Genomic DNA, 11173 nt, shown 5'->3' with positions numbered 1-11173 from the left:
GTACGTATTATATCTCCCCCCTCGACAAAAAATGCTTGCCTATATCTAGATGTGTCTGCCCAGTCTATATCCCGTCTAAGGGGTTTGTCTCTTACACACAATGATGGCGCACCACTATGCCTATATTTATAATATGTCTGCTGATGCTGCCGTCGCCGGATCTGCTGCTGCTTGCGGATGAGGCGGATAAAATAAAAGGAGAGAGCCTTGATGATAAATAAACCGCTGGAAATTGAAGAGACAAGAAAAGTCGAAATATAATGGATCTCTCTCGTCAGAAAAATATAAATATAATATCTGGAAAAAAAAGAAGAATAGAGAGAAAGCACATCACACGGGCGGATACACCGGAACAAGCGCAGCAGGTCATCCAGTGAAAAAATATTATATTGGGAAGAAGAGTGGGGGGGTTCGATCGGATCCGATGAGAGGACGTCATCGACGTAATCAGGAACGAATCTAAACCAATCACGGCTGGATAACCCATCATCTCGGATGGTTGAGCCTGTGCTGGCCGCAATGGCGAATCATCAGCGACTCCATTCATCCGGCTCTCTCTCTCCACACACCACCCATACAACACACACACGAGAGAGATGCCGGGCAAAGAGAAGACACACCACTGCATCATGTTCGCATCGGCAAAACATCGAGACCAATCAGCTTCTATTTTTCTTATTTCCTAGAGATCCTTTTTTCCTCATATGTCGTCTCGTTTCTTCTTATTTCTCTCTGCTGTGTGTTGTTCAGCCGCGGCGACTGATTTGCTCGCGCTCCGTTGATTTGGTAATTCAATTAACCTGATTATGATCGTCCCTGATATCATTAACATCGTTTGTCGAGGCCAATTCATCGCGCCCAAACCCACTTGTATAAATGTTGCGGAATAGGACCGTCTCCGGGAAATCATTCCGACATTGTCAGACGCAATTATTAATACGAGAGAAAGATATTCCGGCGCTCGTGAGAAAAAACCAAAAAATTCCATCCATTTCCCGGCTCTCTCGTGTCATTTTTTTGGGTTGTTGTCCGGGGAAACAGAAGAGAGGGGCTGAGAGGAAAGAATATAAAGATAGATATATATATTTTTTCGACTATTATTATTATTATTTGTGTGTGTATGTGTGTGGAGGGGGGAAGTTTTTATTTTTTTGTTTTTAATGCGATGTTAACTGGCACCCCGGTGCGGATGTAACACGCGCATCATTACGGGAGAGAGTAGGAGAGAGAGAGAGACAACGTCGTCGGGAGAAGGACCCTGGGCGCAAACGAGATAGACAGGGCGCATCAGTATATAGTAGTACCAGAAAAAGGGTGGAAAAACACAAGGGGGGGTTGGACGAGTGGGTCTGAAGGAGAGAACTCATCGCCCTGTGCTCTCTCTCTCTCTCCACTCTATACAGACACACATAAAGTTCATTATTATTCAGAATGAGCCTGATTAATGATTCCCCAGTTGTACACACATCAAGGCGGAAGAGGAGAGGAGAGGAGAGAGGAGAGAGGCAGGAGCAGCTCACAGACTCGCCCAGCCAAAAAAGAAAGAGAGTGATGACGTGAACGAGTGTGTTTTGCCAGATTTACCAGCTTTGGATGTTACATATAGAGAGAGACGTGAGGAGGGGAAGGGTGGGGGGCTCTCTATAAAAGGATCTGGTGGAGGGAAAGAAAAGGAGCCCAGGAGCCAGCAGTGAGGGGGCAATCAGCGAGACAATAAGAGGTCGTTACTGCAGAGACGACGACGACGACGACGATGAAGAATAATCTTGTCGATGAAGTCGCCGACACATCGGCAACCCCCAGCAGCAGCAAAGCTCAAACACCCCCGGACTCGTGTGCTGGCCGGACGGACGGACGGGAGAGACTGGACAGGAGCTGATAAAAACAAACCTCCGGCACAGCAGCAATTGCTCCAGAAAATCAGTGGGGGGTGCGGTCACCCATAGAAATGAAAATCTTTCTCGATCTACACATACAGCAGCCTGTCATTTTCTCTCAATTTCTACTCATATTAACTGGCAAACATTTATCTTCTAATTCAACTACACACCCACGACCCTGACGTCGTTCGAATGGGCGGATGTCGGACTCCTTCAACCGTGAAAAAGAAGAAGAAGAACGAACGAACGAAGAAGAAGGAGATTAAGTCGGGACTGTCGAGTTCGTCAACAAAGTCCACATCATCATCAACGTGGATGTCGCGTCTATCGGCTGTTCGGGGGCTGGTGGTATAACAAGCTCGTCACATATCCTCGTCCTGCTGGGCCTTTCTTCCACAGTCAGAGGAGATCCCTCCCAAAAAAAGTTCCTTCCTTCCTATTCCTTGGGCCTAGATATCTTATGTATCCTGACGTTGATTAATCCCGCACGATTTTCTCCATCAAAAAAGTGACATGGCAATTGTATGCGCTCCCCCTCCGTCTGGAGAGAGGCTCCTGGTAGATCCTTGATGGCGTAGTACAACAAAAGACTCTCCTACCAGCAACAGCAACTCTCTCCTATAACTGGCAAAAGTTCCTTTTTTCTTCTTCTTTCCTTTTTTCTTCTTCTTTCCTTTATTCTTCTCTCTCCCCATACGCACGTGGGTGCGTAGAGAGATATACGTGTGCATCTTGTTATGTCGTATGTGTGTGTGTGTGTGTGTAAGGATCCATCGTGATGGAACCGGCAGAAAGAAAATAAGAGTCTTTTCCTCCCCTCTCTCTCCCTTGTCTCTCTCTCTATTCTCGGCTGTTCACGACCGCGTCCGACTTGATCTGCCCGTCTCTAGGGTTTATATTACCGCTCCGATTGGGAAGCATTTTGTCCGCAGTCTCTCCCTTCTGTCTCTCATCGTCTTTTCATCTAGGAATATCCAATGGAGGAGAGAGAGACGCAGCTCGGCGTCTATAGAGAAAGTGTCGATTCATCGCTCGATACAGCACAACTAATATCGACACCCTACATGTATATGGCTCCTTCTATTTTTCGCTTGCACATCATACAAGTGAGTCGGAATAAGAGAAACTTGTCGGCTCCTTATTGCCGGACGCACACGTCTCTTTACAGTATAGCTCTTCAGCCCGGGCAACGGCTCTTCTTTTTCTCTCCTCCGACAGTCATATAATCCGGGCTCAGATTATGTACATATAACGCGTCTAAAAGAGGCTCGGGACACAAGGACGAAATGTTTCGTGTATTATTATTATAACTTTGTTCCTTGCGCTTGGGCTGTTCATCCAATTGCTTCTGTAATATTTCCCGCTGCTATTATACACACGCTGGGTTGGGCTGCTGCTGCTGCTGCTGCGCAAGAGTCAAGAACGAGATTCATTATTACACTTTGCAGCCTCCCTACCGCCTGCCGGTATGATGCGTGTCTATAAGGGCTAGCATATCTCTGAGGTTGACGGTTCGTACGGTACAAGCACACACAGGCAACACGAGCGCACACACTAAAACGTCGTATAATAATACTTTGAAGACAGGCGTCGTTGAAAACGGATCTTCCGGCCCAACTTTATCGCCATATATTCCACCTCTTGATGTGTGTGTATCTGTATGGAAGGTCTAATTATAACTTGTCCATAAATTATATCTATATCCGTTTTGGCTCCCGGCTTTTCTTTGATGTTTTCCTCGACTCATTTCCTAGCACGGGAGAGCCTCCATCCGTCTGTTCTGCTCTCTCCTTTTTCTTTCTTCCTCTCTCTATCGATTGTATTTGAGTTTGTTATTGTAACTGGGCGGCGGCAGCACACACATCCACAGCATATGTCTCTCTCTAGTTGCTTTTCAACTTTATTTTGGATGCGTTTATGTATAGGCTAGTTACGGCGATACATAGAACAGTAGGGCTACTGTATAGTTGGCCCTGTTTATTGACTGGTCTCATTCTCACATGCGTGTGCGTCTCTACTAGACACCGTCGAGCAGTGCAAAGAGAAAAAGAAGAGAGGGGTGACTATAGGACTGCTGTAGGTCGACATATGGTCACTGGAACTTTGTACAAATATACGCCAGGAGGAGCTATGATGGGGAGCTCGTCGAATAAAACGTAACATACTGCAGGCCTATATACGTATATGAGCGTCTCTATATTTCCGCAGTGTACAGTTATAATCTAGAACGTCGAGGGCGGGGGGTCGTAAATATCGGCTATCAATGTGTCACTCTATTGGTCACCCCCCACTTCTCTTCTTTTGATTTGATTTCATTCATTTCTCCTCTACTCATCGCTCCTATTCAAAAAATAGATAGTTACCGCGTATCACTTGATGAATTATTAGGGCCATAGAGACGACGCGCTATCAGCCTAGACGTCATCACTTTACGGTTTTGAGATGGGCAGGGCTCTCGCTCTCGGGGTTCATCGCGCGAGGAATGTTCCAGCGGCCAAGAAAAGGAAAAGCAGCAGCTGATGCATTTTGAAGTGTATTTATATGTACAGTCGTGTCACAAATCAACCGACTCCTTAAAAAAAAACGTTTTCTGGGTGGACCCACATGGAATGACTTTTCAAAAAAACTACGTCGTTCTTTTTTTGAAAATAAAATAATAAAAGAAAGATGTAACGAAAAATGTGGCGCTCTTGAAATTATTTTCGCCATTGAGAGTGGAACCAACACACGCGACGGCTCCGATTGGTCACGGCCTATCAACGCGCGAAAAATTTTGAGAGAGGAAATAAAATTCCTCCTGTTGGAAAATATTTGGCTGTTAAAAATGAAACCTGGGCCCAGCAGACTGTGGGAAGTAAAGGTCATCCCCATCCAAGCCAATGTGGTTGTATAGACTTTCTGAAATCTACTTGGGGCTCCTGGAACGCATATATTCAAAAGTCGAGAAAGTTGGGCAAAGGGAAGCGGATCGAATCGACGAGCTGGGAAATTAAAGCGCAGCCGAGTCCAATCGACAATTTAATAAACACGCCATTGCGTTCCTGGGCCTACTGGCGTTGAAATGTCTGGCACTCTGGCCGTCTGCTGCTGCTCGGCCGTAGTAGACGATATTGTGTTTGGCGCGCGAGCGCATTCCGCTCTTGCAACATTCTTCAGCTGGACACACGAAATCTACAATTGCTTATCAGCTTTTTATAATATTCAAGTATTTACAACGCGGAACTGGAAAAAGAAAAAAAAAATAAGTCGACTGGAATTGAGCCCATCTTGGCAATAATGCGAAATAAAATGGCGAGACTGAGAGCAGAGGAGACGTTTATACGGGCTATAGCGTATAGTTAAAAAGCCATCAAGTCATTACTAGGAGCAAGACGAGTCTAAATGTCCAAGTGTTTATAGATGCCTGGCTACTGCTGGCTGGACGATAGGTACATATAGACGAGCTGTCCAGTTAGAGCAGTCGCGGGCTATTAGAGGCGACCGACCCGTCGACGACGTGCTTATAAAAACAGCCAAAGGAAGGAAAATTGAATTGTCTGCCCACCACAACAACTTTGTGGCCAGTCGACATGTCGAAAATGGGAACCGGTTTCGAAAATTGGGGGTGTGTGTGTGTGTACACGGACTCCTGTGGGCTCTCTATTGCTTGTAGCTCTCTCCATAGTCTAGTCGAGCTGCTCTAAGGGCCGGCAAAAAGCAACCCTATCCATCCTTAATGCGTATATAGCTGCTGGAACAGAAGTCCTTGGCTGATGAGCAGCCCTACTCTCTCTCCTATACTAGATATTCTCATGGGTCTTGTCTTGTTGTTTGATGACCTGGGAGCCCGGCGGCGCGGACCGCCCGACATGTCGTTAACATTTGACACGGGCCCGCTAAAATCGCGGCGAACGGATCAAAACATCTTTTCCGTCTTCCAAACTACACGGTCCAATTTCGACTGTTTGCCGACAACACAGCGACTGGACTACTATCTACTGGCTACTAGCTACTAGCTACTACCCCCTTTATCTTATTATTCTCCACCCACGGCGGCGCGGCAATGACTCTACGGAAAATAAATAAAATTTTTAAATATCAAATTGACGAGGTGATGGGGTCGCCGCGTATATATGAGGATCGAGTATAGTATAGTAGCTCCGGACAATAAAATATTAAATGTGATATTGTCGTTTCTATCGGCCAGAGGGCGCCATTATTATAAGGGGAAATTGACTTATAATCCCCCCCACCCACCAAAATTCCAAGTTTTTTTTATTTTTCTTTTCTTCCAAACGGGACTGATGTCGAGGAAATGTGTGATGAAGGGATTTGTGAGTGTAAAAATGGAAGACTGGGCGCGATGACGTCAGAGAAACGATATGAAGATATACACACGTATACGTACCACGGCAGTCGAAGCATCTTTTTTTACCGATGGGAAAATGTTCTTCACATTTTTTTTTAACCGGAGATGTGTGTACTGTACAGTTTTGAATACAGCAATCAAGTTGATGGAACACATTCCGCCCAGTCACGATGGGAGTTGCGCGCGCGGTAGATTTCCACCCTCTTCAACTGAGAAAAATTCTCCCCTCATCTCTTCACGATCGGCATTTAAACAACTCGAAAATAACTCGGAAGAATCGGAAAATGTAAATAAACACGGATAGAAAAAAATACAAATTTCATCGACTATTGTGCGCGCTTTTCAACTTTCAATTCCATTTTCGCTTCAATATCGAGACGAGAGAAACACCAAGGATGAACGGCTGTGGCGGCAATTTCGAATTTCATATAAGCCGATAGAGAAATTCTGTGATGATGGCGCGTTATATAGTATAGAGCCGTCTAGCACTAGCAGCAGCATTTGCTGATGGTCGTAAAAAGAAATAGGGACAAATCTTCGTCTATTATAGTCATCCACCCCCCTCTTTCGAGTTGGGAGGGTGTTCCCATATGATAAAAACTCTCGTAATATCATTTTTCGTATTGGCCATCCATTTTTGACGATTTCAAGGGAAAAAAAAAACACATTCCCTGGGCGCGTCATTATTTTTACGATTTCAAATCGGCTACTTTTCTTCCTCGAAAAATGTTCCAGGCTCGCGCCATTGGAAACACAACCTGCAATGGTCGCCAAGGGACCAATGGAACCGTCTCACCTTTTCCCTGCTGCTGTTTGACATTTCGCCGCTCGCGGTTCGGTTGCTGCGGATTGAATATTATAACGACCTTTGAACCCGTTTTGGGCATTCCTCCGTGTCTATCAATAATGGCGAGAGCAAAGAATGGAGCTGGAGGGGAAAAAAAGGGAAGCAGCAGCGTGACTTATTGTGACACGGAATGTTGAACCCGTTTATTTCTTTATAGCCGCGATATAGAAAATAATAGCGCGGGGGAGAATACAACAAGTCTCTCCCCCCCCTATTTGATGTGAGGGGTCGTATTTTCTCCTTCCGTATTGTCAATGTCTTATTGTCCATCCAGGAAAAGAAGAAGGGCAAAAGAGAAAAAAAGAGTCGGGTTCACTTGGAGTGTCGGTTATACATAAAGTCTAAATGCAGAACAGTAATAGGCGAAGGGGATAATGTACATAGATGGAGAAAAGGTCATAGAGGGTCAATCGAACGTTTAATGCCCGGCTACTTTGGCTTTTAAGTGGTGTACAGAAAATCTAACAATATATAAAGCAGCGCATACACACAGAAGTGGGAAGAATACAAAAAAAAAATCAGTCCCATTTTTAACCCCCTCCTCGTCTGTGTGTTATTTTTCCTCCCCATTGGGTTTCAAAACGAATCCCCCCCACCAAAAAAAAAGAAATATTCATCGGCCACTGTACACCACCACCAGTAATGCACCTGGAACAGGGTCGTGTCCGATTACAATGTATATAGGAAAGGACGTGGCATACTTTCGAATCAAACATGGCGGCCCCCTCATTGGTGTATTAAAAATAAATTGAATTATCTTTTTTTCATTTCAAAACTGCCGCTCGATCCAACAAGGAAGTGAAACATTTGTCCAAACTGGGTACTATAGACCTCGTCTGCTTCAAAGAGAATTTTAACGGCGCAACAGTTAAAAAGAAGAAGAAGAAGAAGAAAAAACAAGGATCTCTTATTATTCGATCCATCCAATATGCATTTGCTTTTCTTGGCCGTTGGCGGCGGCGGCGGCGGCGGCGGCGTTTGCTGATGGCCGATGAGTTTTCTCCATCATTTCGTTTCTCTCTCTGTGCACCGACCGAAACTCTCTGTGGGTCAAAGAGAGAAAGGCTTTTAAGTATATTTTGAACGGCCGCCACGCACACACACACACACACACACAGCATAACAAGGCAAAATCAAACTCAGAAGACGGACGAAGTAGTGAGAGGCTGCTGCTCCTGCATATGGGATGGACGTGCTCCGTGTACAAAAGCCGATGATATCGTGCAAAAGGCGAATGCTTTTCTGATGTTTTTTCTTCCTCTCCTCTTCTCTTCTCTTCTCGCTTGTCAGACGCATGGATTCTCTCTCGCTCTCTCCAGTATCATCTGGTTGCAACATCAAGTGAAGGGTTGGGGTTGAAAGTGTATACGCCACAACAAGGCGAAAATACCCAAACTAGACGACGAGGCGCAGGCATCACGATTTCAATGGATGTCACGGACAGGTGGGAGCATCAAAAAATAAAAAAAACCTCGAAACCCCGAAAAAACTCGGCCATCCAGCAAGAGAGAGAGAGAGTTGCTGGTTTGAAGAGGAGATATGGAAAGTGTCGTGTCACTACCAGAAGGCATCATCATCTAACCCTCCTTATCCACTTTATACACACACATGTGTGTGTGTGTGTGTGGTGTCGGTGGAGTGGCTGCTGGAACCATTTTTTGGTCTGTTTGAAATGCAGCGCTGGCCGCTGCTGCTGTCGCATTTATTGTATCATCTAATACTTACGTAAAAAGTCTGTGAGCTGCTTTCGCAGAAGGGGGGAAGGGAGATATGGCCAGGAAATCCGATCTGGTGTACACGTGCAAGAACCTCCTTCGTATCGTTTTATTTTTGGGTCCGTTTTTGACAATACCGTCAACAGCCGGGCTCCGAGAACCGAGAGAAATGCAACTGTAATTTCTATAAAAATTCATCGTCACTTATATTCAAGCCAACGAGGATCGCTCAAATTTCACTCGTCGTCTCTTTATTGTTATGATTATATGATTGTCACATAACAATCTCTCCCCCCCCCCGTCCGTTTAGACATTCTGTTTGGTGCATGGGGGGAAATTCGAGGATATAAGTTTCTTTTTATTCTTCTGTTTGTTGCGGGAGATAAGGTCGTCGCGAAGGAATAAAACATTTTATATGCCAACATCAGCAGCAGCAGCAGCAGCAGCAGAGAGAGAAAAAAAATGCTGAAAAACTTCCAAGTTATCTCTTTCCTTTTTGGTTATTTTTTCTTGTTTTCTTCCGAATGGCCGGAATGGGCCATTTTGGACGGGGCTGTCGATACCCACCGAAAGGAGCGCACAGCACCCGCGCGATTTACATTGACGTATGCGCATGTTAAAAAAAAAAAGGCGGCGAAAAAATATACATAACCGAACAAAATTTTCATTGCGAGAATTTTCAAAATAATAAACGACGAAAAGGTAAAAATACAAAAAAAAAAAAGAAAAAAACATTTTTTTAAAATTTTTTATTCTTTTCTTTCAAAGTCTTTGTGTGTCCGAGCTGTACGCTGTCCGGCGCAACAACAACAACAACACACGGCGGACGGCGGTACGACCAAGAGAGAGAGGAGTGCCGAAATGGTTTTATGACTCTCTTTTCTCCCATACAGTTGAAGGGGGGCGCCGCTTTTCTCTCTAAAATTTCCCAGTTTTTTGTCGTTTTGTGTGTCCCTGTTGAAGGAACGTTTTTCTTCAAAAAAGAGAAGAGGCCGCCGAAGAAAAAAAAAAGTTAAGGGAACCTTGACGGCTCAGTTTTTTCTTCCTTCTGTGTGTGTGTGTATATTGATACAGAAACAAAGATTCGTTCCGCCACATTTCCAGTTGGGCTACTTGAACCTGCTACTACTACTGTCAACCGTTTTCTCCATCCAGTTGCTGCTGCTGGATGGGTCTTCTTTCTTTTATTGGGTAAACGTTATGTTAACAAGTCCGTGCTAGAGCTGGAACCGTTTTCTCTCTTCACATCAAACCGTACGGAATTGGTCGTAGACGACAATAAAATTCCCGCCATGACCGGACATCGGCTTCTTCTCTTTTCATTTTATTTCAATCTTATTTTATTTTTTATTCCGGCAAAACAGATTCAAGTTTTCCGGCGCCTTTCAACGAGCGGGCGGCCATTCGTCTTTGAAAATGTGTTTTTTCCTACCTTCGGCGCACGACCAAGAAATTCAAGAAATTACTTGTTTTTTTTATTCGTGAATAAAATCCCGGTTGACCGCGGACGACTTTCAGCCGCCACTCCATCTGATTTGCCGTTGGATCAAGAAAAGAAAATCCCGTCAACTTTAATGACGTCAATTGTATATATTCTTATATCTTATGTATCATCACGCCAAACAAAAAGAAAAGACATTTTTTCGGGGGGTATTTCATGCGGCAATTTCTGATGAGCGACAGATCTGGAATTGTCGGCAGGTGTCACGTTCTGAAAGTGAAGGGGGGTGGTGGCAAACGACCGTCATCAAAAGGAAATCTAAAGAATATAAGAAAAGTTAAGAAGGTGTTTTTTTGTTTCGCTGAGGGACCGGATGGAGGCAATCAGAAGAGATTATCCCGCAGGGGTTGAATCGACTCGTGCGATGATCAAAAACTTGTCAAGCCGCGGAGAAAAAATAAGAAGAAAAGTCTTAAGACTTTTCGCCGGGGTCCATCGACCAAGTCCACCTTTTCACACCTGGCCAAGATGGCGCGATAGCAGCAGCAGCACCACCACCAACTGCCACTATATATATATTATAGGTGCCCAATAATAAGAGTCTTATAAGCTCCTCCGCGTCGATCCTCTCTTCTCTTCTCTCCAGCACATAAATAGTTTGATGGAATGGGCTGCTGCCGATCGCCGCGCGTCCAATGATTCCGCCGCCTGCTGTAGGCGCGATAGAAAACACGTCGGTGATAGTTAGCCCATTATGATATCCCTCAGTACATCGTAGAGAAGAGGGGAATGAAGAACGATGCTGAGGCTGCTAAAGGACCAGGTGTGAAACGACGTGTAAATCCTTTTTTCTCTCTCGTCTCCGACTAGCCCGTCGTTATTGAATATATCCGAATCGTAAAAAAAAGAAAACGAAGCCAGCGAAACAAAAGAGGAAAAATA

This window comes from Daphnia pulex, chromosome 6 (genome assembly GCF_021134715.1).
Source record: "Daphnia pulex isolate KAP4 chromosome 6, ASM2113471v1".
Taxonomy (NCBI): Eukaryota; Metazoa; Arthropoda; class Branchiopoda; order Diplostraca; family Daphniidae; genus Daphnia; species Daphnia pulex.
The sequence above is the reverse complement of the archived record's forward strand: the minus strand, read 5'-3'. Positions refer to the sequence as shown.